Raw genomic sequence first — 8,546 nt, 5'->3', positions numbered from 1 at the left:
ATGATGTAAGATGAAATGTGGCATAAGATAGTACAGACAAGGATAAATCTACTTGCAGGAAATGTATCTTTTCTGGAACACAAATTTAAAGCATTTCCTTTGACATACTCTGATCAAGATGGCAGAGTGAGTTCACTGGGAAGCAATATCCCACCCACACAAACCCTACAAGCCACTCTCTGGCCTCCACAACATTACAGACAGAATATTTAATAAATGTATACTTAAAAGTGTTAAATAAAAATTACTCAACATTATTTGTGAAAGCATGGTAAAGAAGACTTTATTTAGGAACATCGTGATAGTTGTAGGGACCATGGAAAATGGGATTTTGCAATGGAAGAGACATTGAGCTCAACTCTGAATACAGGATGCGAAAGTGGAAATTTATAGCAAAGGAGCAGGGTGGGAGGTCATGGATAGAAAATTATAAAAGGAAACATCAGGGGTGATGGAGCTTCTGGTCAAATTGACCTAACAGGATTCTTGCAGGGTAGGCAGACATCATCACCTGGGATTGGTGGAATTTGAAGAACCTGATCAAGTTATTGTGAGTGATCAGATATGATGATAAACTGACTTAGCAGGGCTCTTGCTAAAACTGGATTTTACAAGGAAGTGCACAGATGAGCCTAAGAGAAGGTCCAGGAGCCTGACTAAAGTTTGATCAAGCAGAGAATCTTTTTTTTTGAGGCAGAGTCTCACTATGTCGCTCTCAGTAGAGTGCTGTGGAGTCACAGCTCACAGCAACCTCAAACTCTTGAACTTAAGCAATTCTCTTGCCTCAGCCTCCCAAGTAGCTGGGACCACAGGTGCCCACCACAATGCCTGGCTATTTTTTGGTTGCAGTTGTCATTGTTGCTTAGCTGGCCTAGGCTGGATTGGAACCCGCCAGCCTCTGGGTATGTGGCAGGTGCCATAACCACTGTGCTACAGGCGCCAAGCCAAGCAAAGAATCTTTGTCAAAAGACATCATGGAGTTTCAGAATAAGATGGATAAAATGGTACATAAAATTATATGTGTCTCGGGCGGCACCTGTGGCTCAGTCGGTAAGGCGCCGGCCCCATATACCGAGGGTGGCGAGTTCAAACCCGGCCCCAGCCAAACTGCAACCAAAAAAATAGCCGGGCGTTGTGGCAGGCACCTGTAGTCCCAACTACTCGGGAGGCTGAGGCAAGAGAATCGCCTAAGCCCAGGAGTTGGAGGTTTCTGTGAGCTGTGTGATGCCACGGCACTCTACTGAGGGCCATAAAGTGAGACTCTGTCTCAACAACAACAACAAAAAAAATTATATTTTTCTCTATATATGCTGGAGAAATTAGAAAAATGATAAAATTATGTATTGTCTTTTAGAGAAGTTTATGATATATTAAGCAACAATATTAAGTTGTGAATTAGCATGTACCATAGGGTACTATTTCACAGAAAACAAACTCAAAAATCTCTCCCCATTTTCTCTCTCTCTCCATATTTGTGCATATGATGAGCAAATTATATGGGCTAGATCATGTTATATAATTTGTTAAAAGATACACATGTTAACCTTAGATGGCAGAGAAAGAAGAGAGAGATAAAACTTACTGTAGTCTTAGGTAGTCTTACTGTGTTGCTCAGGTTGGACTAGAACTCTTGGGCTCAAATAGCCTCCAATCTCAACTCCTGGGAAGGTGCATACCACCACACCAAGCACAAGTAGGTTTTTTTGTTTGTTTTTTGAGACAGAGCCTCCAGCTGTCACCCTGGGTAGAGTGCTGTAGCATCACAGCTCACAGCAACCTCCAACTCCAGGGCTTAAGCAATTCTCTTGCCTCAGCCTCCCAAGTAGCTGGGACCGCAGGCATGCGCCACAACACCTGGTTGTAGTTGTCATTGTTGTTTGGCAGGCCCGGGCTGGATTCGAACCCACCAGCCCTGGTGTATGTGGCTGGCACCTTAGCCACTTGAGCTACAGGCACCGAGCCCACATTAGTTTTTTAACATAACTTTGTATTATTTCAGTTGTTATAATTAGCTTATATCATTTTTATAATTTAAAAAACTCAAATTAAGGAAACCATTAAAAAAATTACATGGGGCTATGTTTTACATAGCTTCTAGATTCAATAATAAATTTCATACTGGTTCAGGGTTCATTTGTACATTTTCCTAAATTTTATCTAATTATAAAGATAATAAATATTCATTCTAGGATAATTTGTAAAAGTCTCTCTCTCTCTCTCTCTCACACCACACACACACACATATAAAGAAAACAACACCAATAATTCTAACCCTAGAAGATAAACACTATGAATATTTTGGTGTAATGATTTCTAGTCCTTTTTTTCTTTGAGACATAGTCTCACTCTGTTGCCTCAGGATAAAGTGCCAGGGCATCAGCCTAGCTCACAGCAAACTTTAACTCCCAGGTTCAAGTGATCCTCCTGCCTCAGCTTCTGGGACTGAGGTGCACACCACAGCACTTGGATAATTTTTCTATTTTCCGTAGAGATGGGGTCTTGCTCTTGTTCTGGCTGGTCTTGAATTCCTGAGCTTAAGTGATCTACCCGCCTTGGAATCCCAGAGTGCTGGGATTACATGGGGTAAGCCACCACACCTGGCCCCCTGGTCTTTCTATTTTTTCTTAAGCTATGTGTGCTATGTGTTTGAATATTTTTTAAAAAGTAAACAACAAAAAAATATGGTTTATAGCCCACATTTGAAAAGACTCTAATCCTGTGAAAGATTAAGAGACCATTTTTTAAAAAGAGATTGAGATCCTATTTTTTAAAAAATCTAACAAAAGTTTTCCAAATTATCAAATATCTTTTCTTAGAAGCATTTAAGTGGCTATACTGTACATTTTAAGTGTCAGGATTACAGTAGGCTAAAACAAAATAGAAATTTAAACACAAAAATAGGCACTTGACATCAAAACCAGCTACAGGCTTGGAGCCTGTGGCTCAAGCAGCTAAGGCACCAGCCACATACATCTGAGCTGGTGGGTTTAAATCCAGCCTGGGCCCGCCAAACAACGATGATGGCTGCAACAAAAAAATAGCTGAGCATTGTGGCGGGTGCCTGTAATCCCAGCTACTTGGGAGGCAGAGGCAGGAGAATCACTTGAGCCCAGAAGTTGGAGGTTGCTGTTAGCTGTGACACCATGGCACTCTACCCAGGGCAATAGCTTGAGGCTCTGTCTCAAAAAAAAAAAAAAACCTAGCTACATATAATATTGGTATTATATATTATATTGTATATAGTATGGGTATCATTGTAGAATCCAGTGCAAAATGCAAATCAGGGGGCCCCTTTCAAAAAGTAGGAAAATTTTTTCATTGAAAGTCTGACTGGGTGCCGTGGCTCAGGCCTGTAACTCTTGGGAGGCTGAAGTAGGAGGATGGCACAAGAACCAGGAATTCGAGGCTGCAGTAAGCTGTGATCACTTCACTGCTCTCTAGTCAGCAACAGAGCAAGATACTATCTCAAAAAGCAAAAAAGCAAAGTACAAAAATGTAAATGTGAAAATTCTTTTTTCTTCCCAAATCTCTCTTTTGACTTACCATTATTTTTTTAATCTTCTATTTAGTGGTGTTCTTAGTAACAAAAACATAAAAATTTAAATTATTAGTATGGATTTTACCCTTCATCACATATTGAGCAGTAATAGTTTCAAATGGAAAATTAAAATAGTACCATTAATATGAAATATTAATATTAAAATATTATCATGTACCAAATATTAAAGGGCACATGAAATCACTTCCTTCATATCTTATAGTACATGCATACATATGTACCTTTTTTTTTTCCTGAGACAGAGTCTGACTCATTGCCACAGGCCAGAATGCTGTGGCATTATAGCTCACAGCAACCTCAAACTCCTGGGCTCAAGTGATCCTCTTACCTCAGCCTCCCAGGTAGCTGACACTATAGGCCACACCACCATGCCTGGCTAATTTTTCTATTTTTAGTAGAGATGGAGTCTCACTCTTGCTCAGGCTGGTCTTGAACTCCTGAGCTCAAGTAATCCTTCTGCCTCAGCCTCCCCCAAGTGCTAGTATCATAGTCAGGAGCCATAATGCCCAGATTCTGTATGAGATTCTGCATACATTTGTGCTTTTATTTTTCCCCAGAAGAGTGAAAACATTGCACCAAATGAAATCAGCTATTTTTATTTCACTTCTCGATATAAACACCTTCTACCAACACTGTCTCCCTTTGGCTTTAATGATGAGTAAGGAAGGACTAAAATTAAAAGGAACTATGGGACACCTAGCTTTCCTTTTTCTTCTATTTTGTGATTTTCAGGGTACATTGCTGAATACTATAGGGAGGTAACATAAGTGAGAAATGATACAACAGGATTCCTTGACTGTGTTTTAAGAAATACCATTGCCTTCTTTCTACTGAGCAAATTGTGGTTCAAATGGACAATGTAGCTTCTTGGGGCTGTCAGCTCCCCAGTTATTAATAATTAGTCATTGATGTGAATTGTTTTCCTTGTACTCTATAGAGTTCCACTGAGCTCATCCTGGGGCCTCTGGGATGCAAAGGTCTTGGGGCTATATGAAAATAGGGCAGCAAATAATAGCAAACCCACTGATTGCATTCCTTCTCACATACATATTTCATCATTCTATCAGACATAACTTTCAAAACACAACTTCAAAGATACCATTATTAAGAATTTCAAGATCGGGCAGCGCCTGTGGCTCAGTTGGTAAGGCGCCGGCCCCATATACCGAGGGTGGTGGGTTCAAACCCGGCCCCGGCCAAACTGCAACCAAAAAATAGCCGGGCGTTGTGGTGGGCGCCTGTACTCCCAGCTACTTGGGAGGCTGAGGCAAGAGAATCGCTTAAGCCCAGGAGTTGGAGGTTGCTGTGAGCTGTGTGAGGCCATGGCACTCTACTGAGGGCCATAAAGTGAGACTCTGTCTCTACAAAATAAATTAATAAATAAATTAAAATAAAATAAAATAAAATAAAAAGAATTTCAAGATCTTGGCTCGGTGCCTGTAGCTCAGCAGCTAGGGCACCAGCCACATACACCAGAGCTGTAGGGTTCAAACCCAGCTGGGGCCTGCCAAATAACAATGACGACTACAACAACAAAAATAGCAGGGCATTGTGGCAGGTTCCTCTAGTCCCAGCTACTTGGAAGGCTGAGGCAAGAGGATCACTTAAACCCAAGAGTTTGAGGTTGCTGTGAGCTGGGACGCGCAACAGCACTCTACCAAGGAAGACATAGTGAGATTCTGTCTCAAAAAAAAAAAAAAAAAAAGAATTTCAAGATCTTGACAATACAGAAATCACACGTGGGACCCTTCTGAGCACAGGTCATGTGTGACTGCACAGCTTACATGCTCTGGAAGCTAGCACACTCCAGTCTTCAAGAATTTGAACTCCTGGGGCGGCACCTGTGGCTCAGTCAGTAAGGTGCCGGCCCCATATACCAAGGGTGGTGGGTTCAAACCCAGCCCTGGCCAAACTGCAACCAAAAAAATAGCTGGGCGTTGTGGCGGGCGCCTGTAGTCCCAGCTACTCGGGAGGCTGAGGCAAGAGAATCACCTAAGCCCAGGAGTTGGAGGTTGCTGTGAGCTGTGTGAGGCCCTGGCACTCTACCGAGGGCCATAAAGTGAGACTCTGTCTCTACAAAAAAAAAAAAAGAATTTGAACTCCTTTTATCATTTTGCTCCTATGTATGGGGGCTTCCATCCTCAAGATTACTTCATGATCCAAGTTAACTGTTGGAATTCAACATCAGCAGAAAGGAGAAAGGGAGAGTGGTCTGAATCAGCTTCTTGGAGGGTGCCTTCTCAGAAGCCCAGCTCTTCTTCCCTCTCATTAGCCAGAATTTAGGCATGAGTTTCGCAAAGATGTGACACACTTAACTTGAAGGACAACTAGAAAATGTAGTCTTTTTGCCGTTTACATTGTCACCCTGAGTGAAATAAGATTATTTTATTTTATTTTGAGACAGAGCCTCAAGCTGTCTCCCTAGGTAGAGTGCTGTAGCATCACAGCTCACAGCAACCTCCAACTCCTGGGCTCAAGCTAATCTCCTGCCTCCGCCTCCCAAGTAGCTGGGACTACAGGTGCCCGCCCCAACACCCAGCTATGTTTTGGTTGCAGTTTGGCCATCATTGTTTGGCAGGCCTGGGCTGGATTTGAACCATCATTGTTTGGCAGGCCCAGGCTGGATTTGAACCCACCAGCTCAGGTGTATGTGGCTGGCACCTTAGCTGCTTAAGCCACAGGCACCAAGCAGAAATAAGGTTATTAGTAAGAAATAAAAGTGTAGGCAACTAACAGTCTCAGATATACCAACCCAAATAAATAATTTAATTGAGCACCTTAGTTTTTATTCATGGGGGTTGTATATGATTTTTCACCATTATCAACATAATTTGCAAACATTTCAATTGTGTTTTACTCTAAATTTAAAAAACTTATCCCTAAATAGCTAGTACATGCCTTCAGAAGAATTTTTCTATTTATTAAATCAAACCAAACAATGTGTACTTAATTGAACTTGTGAAGATAAAGGCATGTTAAATTATGTGGCCTTTATGATCTTCTGATACTGTACAATAGTGCTAATTTATGTATGACTAGATTACATAAAGCAAAAATGATGTAAGCAGCTTCTGAAGGTTGATGATTTTTGGGGGGGCTAGGGGAGACAGAGTCTCACTATGTCACCCTTGGTAGAGTGCTGTGGCGTCACAGCTCACAGCAACCTCAAACTCTTGGGCTTAAGCGATTCTCTTGCCTCAGCCTCCCGAGTAGCTGGGACTACAGGTGTCCACCACAACGCCTGGATATTTTTTTGTTGCAGTGGCCATTGTTGTTTAGCTGGCCTGGGCCAGGTTCAAACCCGCCAGCCTCGGTGTACGTGGCTGGTGCAGTAACCACTGTGCTACAGGTGCCGAGCCAAGGTTAATGATTTTTTAAAGATCATTTACATCAACCTGAATCAATCTACTGTACATTGTATTATCGTGCATTAATATCATCTATTTCTAATACTGACTACCTGGTGCCTTCTATAATCTTGATTTAATGTTATATATTTCTAATATTCAGTATCTAGATATGTTTGGTCATCTTGTGTTAATGCTATCTACTTAAAGCATGTCAGATTACAAAACTTACATGATAAGTATAGCTATTGTTCATTTTTGCATTAGCATTTGCATGGCATATAATCAAGCTGTTCTGTAATAGGTGAAAACTAGTTCTCTGTTTCGTGTTAGTAACTCAAGGCTAAAATTACTTGCATGCTCTTAGCTCATTTTTATGTTTGTCACATCTTTACCAAGCTTATCAAATTTTTTCCATATGAATTAAAAAAATACTTTACTAGCCTCCACAACATTTTTATTTCAAGTAAATAACTATGAAAGAATTTACTTATTCTAACTAGTTTTTTTAACCAATTTTTTAAATTACATAAACTTGTAATTTATTGAACAGAAGCATATATGCATATTCAGTTTCTAACATGAGATTTTTCTGAATGAATTTGGGCACAATTAGATTTCAAAAATGTAACCATTAAAATGTGGGTGTTATGAGCAGACTATTATTTATAGAGTACAGTTCTACATACTCTGACATTTTGTCTTTCACATATAAATATCTGGGTACATGCACCATCTGAGGGTATAAAATTAAACTACCAGAACAACTTTAAAAAATTGGAGTAAAACATAAAAATGTCTATAAAAAGAAATTCATTAGAGCTTTCAAAATATCCGTAAGTGCTAAATAAGATTTCCAGAAATCAGTGATTATGCTGAAACGTGTCACAAGGGGAACTGTTAACAAGTGTTACTTTGCCAATGGTAGGAAGAGTGCCAACCTTTAATTGGCTTTAAAGTTAGTGTTCTATCAATGGTGTATTGTAAAAGGTAATAATGCACACATTTATTATTTAAGCCTGAAATGAGAAATCTAGATTTGACTAAATGTGGCACTATGCACTGGTCCTTCTAATTAAAAATATTCAAATGCCAACCTTTTAAATTTGATCAGGATGTATATTATTGTGTTTTTATTAAAAACAACAAAACAAAAGCTTTTTGTCTACACTTTGCAATATCCAATGACTAGTGGACCCCCCTCTTGCTTTGCTGTGCATTAACTGTTTCGTTCTAAGAGAAATGCTGAAAAGAGCTCTTGGGAGGCTGCCAGAGAGGTGGAGTTCTCCTGAATGAAACCAAAATCTGGCATGGCCTCGTTGTTTGGATTCTGTAAAGGTGGGGGGAACTGTCTTCATTCATAAATGCAAATGAGAGATTACATTATTTTAAAGAAGCAGAGTGAACAATGTTAAATCCCTGGCTTCAGGATTTCTAACTGTGAATTCTTAGTGATCTAACAGCCCTAATCCTAGAGCAGTGCAACAGAGATCTTGAATAACAATTATGAACAAATCAGTGGGAGATAAATTTCCAGTCAAATCATCAAGAGGGAAAATTCCAACAGAAAGATCACTTTCAATGTGTGTGAGGTTTCAGAGAGTGAGAAAAAAAAATTCTTTGATGATTTCTGAGGGAAC

Source organism: Nycticebus coucang, chromosome 11 (genome assembly GCF_027406575.1).
Source record: "Nycticebus coucang isolate mNycCou1 chromosome 11, mNycCou1.pri, whole genome shotgun sequence".
In the NCBI taxonomy this organism is placed as follows: domain Eukaryota; kingdom Metazoa; phylum Chordata; class Mammalia; order Primates; family Lorisidae; genus Nycticebus; species Nycticebus coucang.
The sequence above is the reverse complement of the archived record's forward strand: the minus strand, read 5'-3'. Positions refer to the sequence as shown.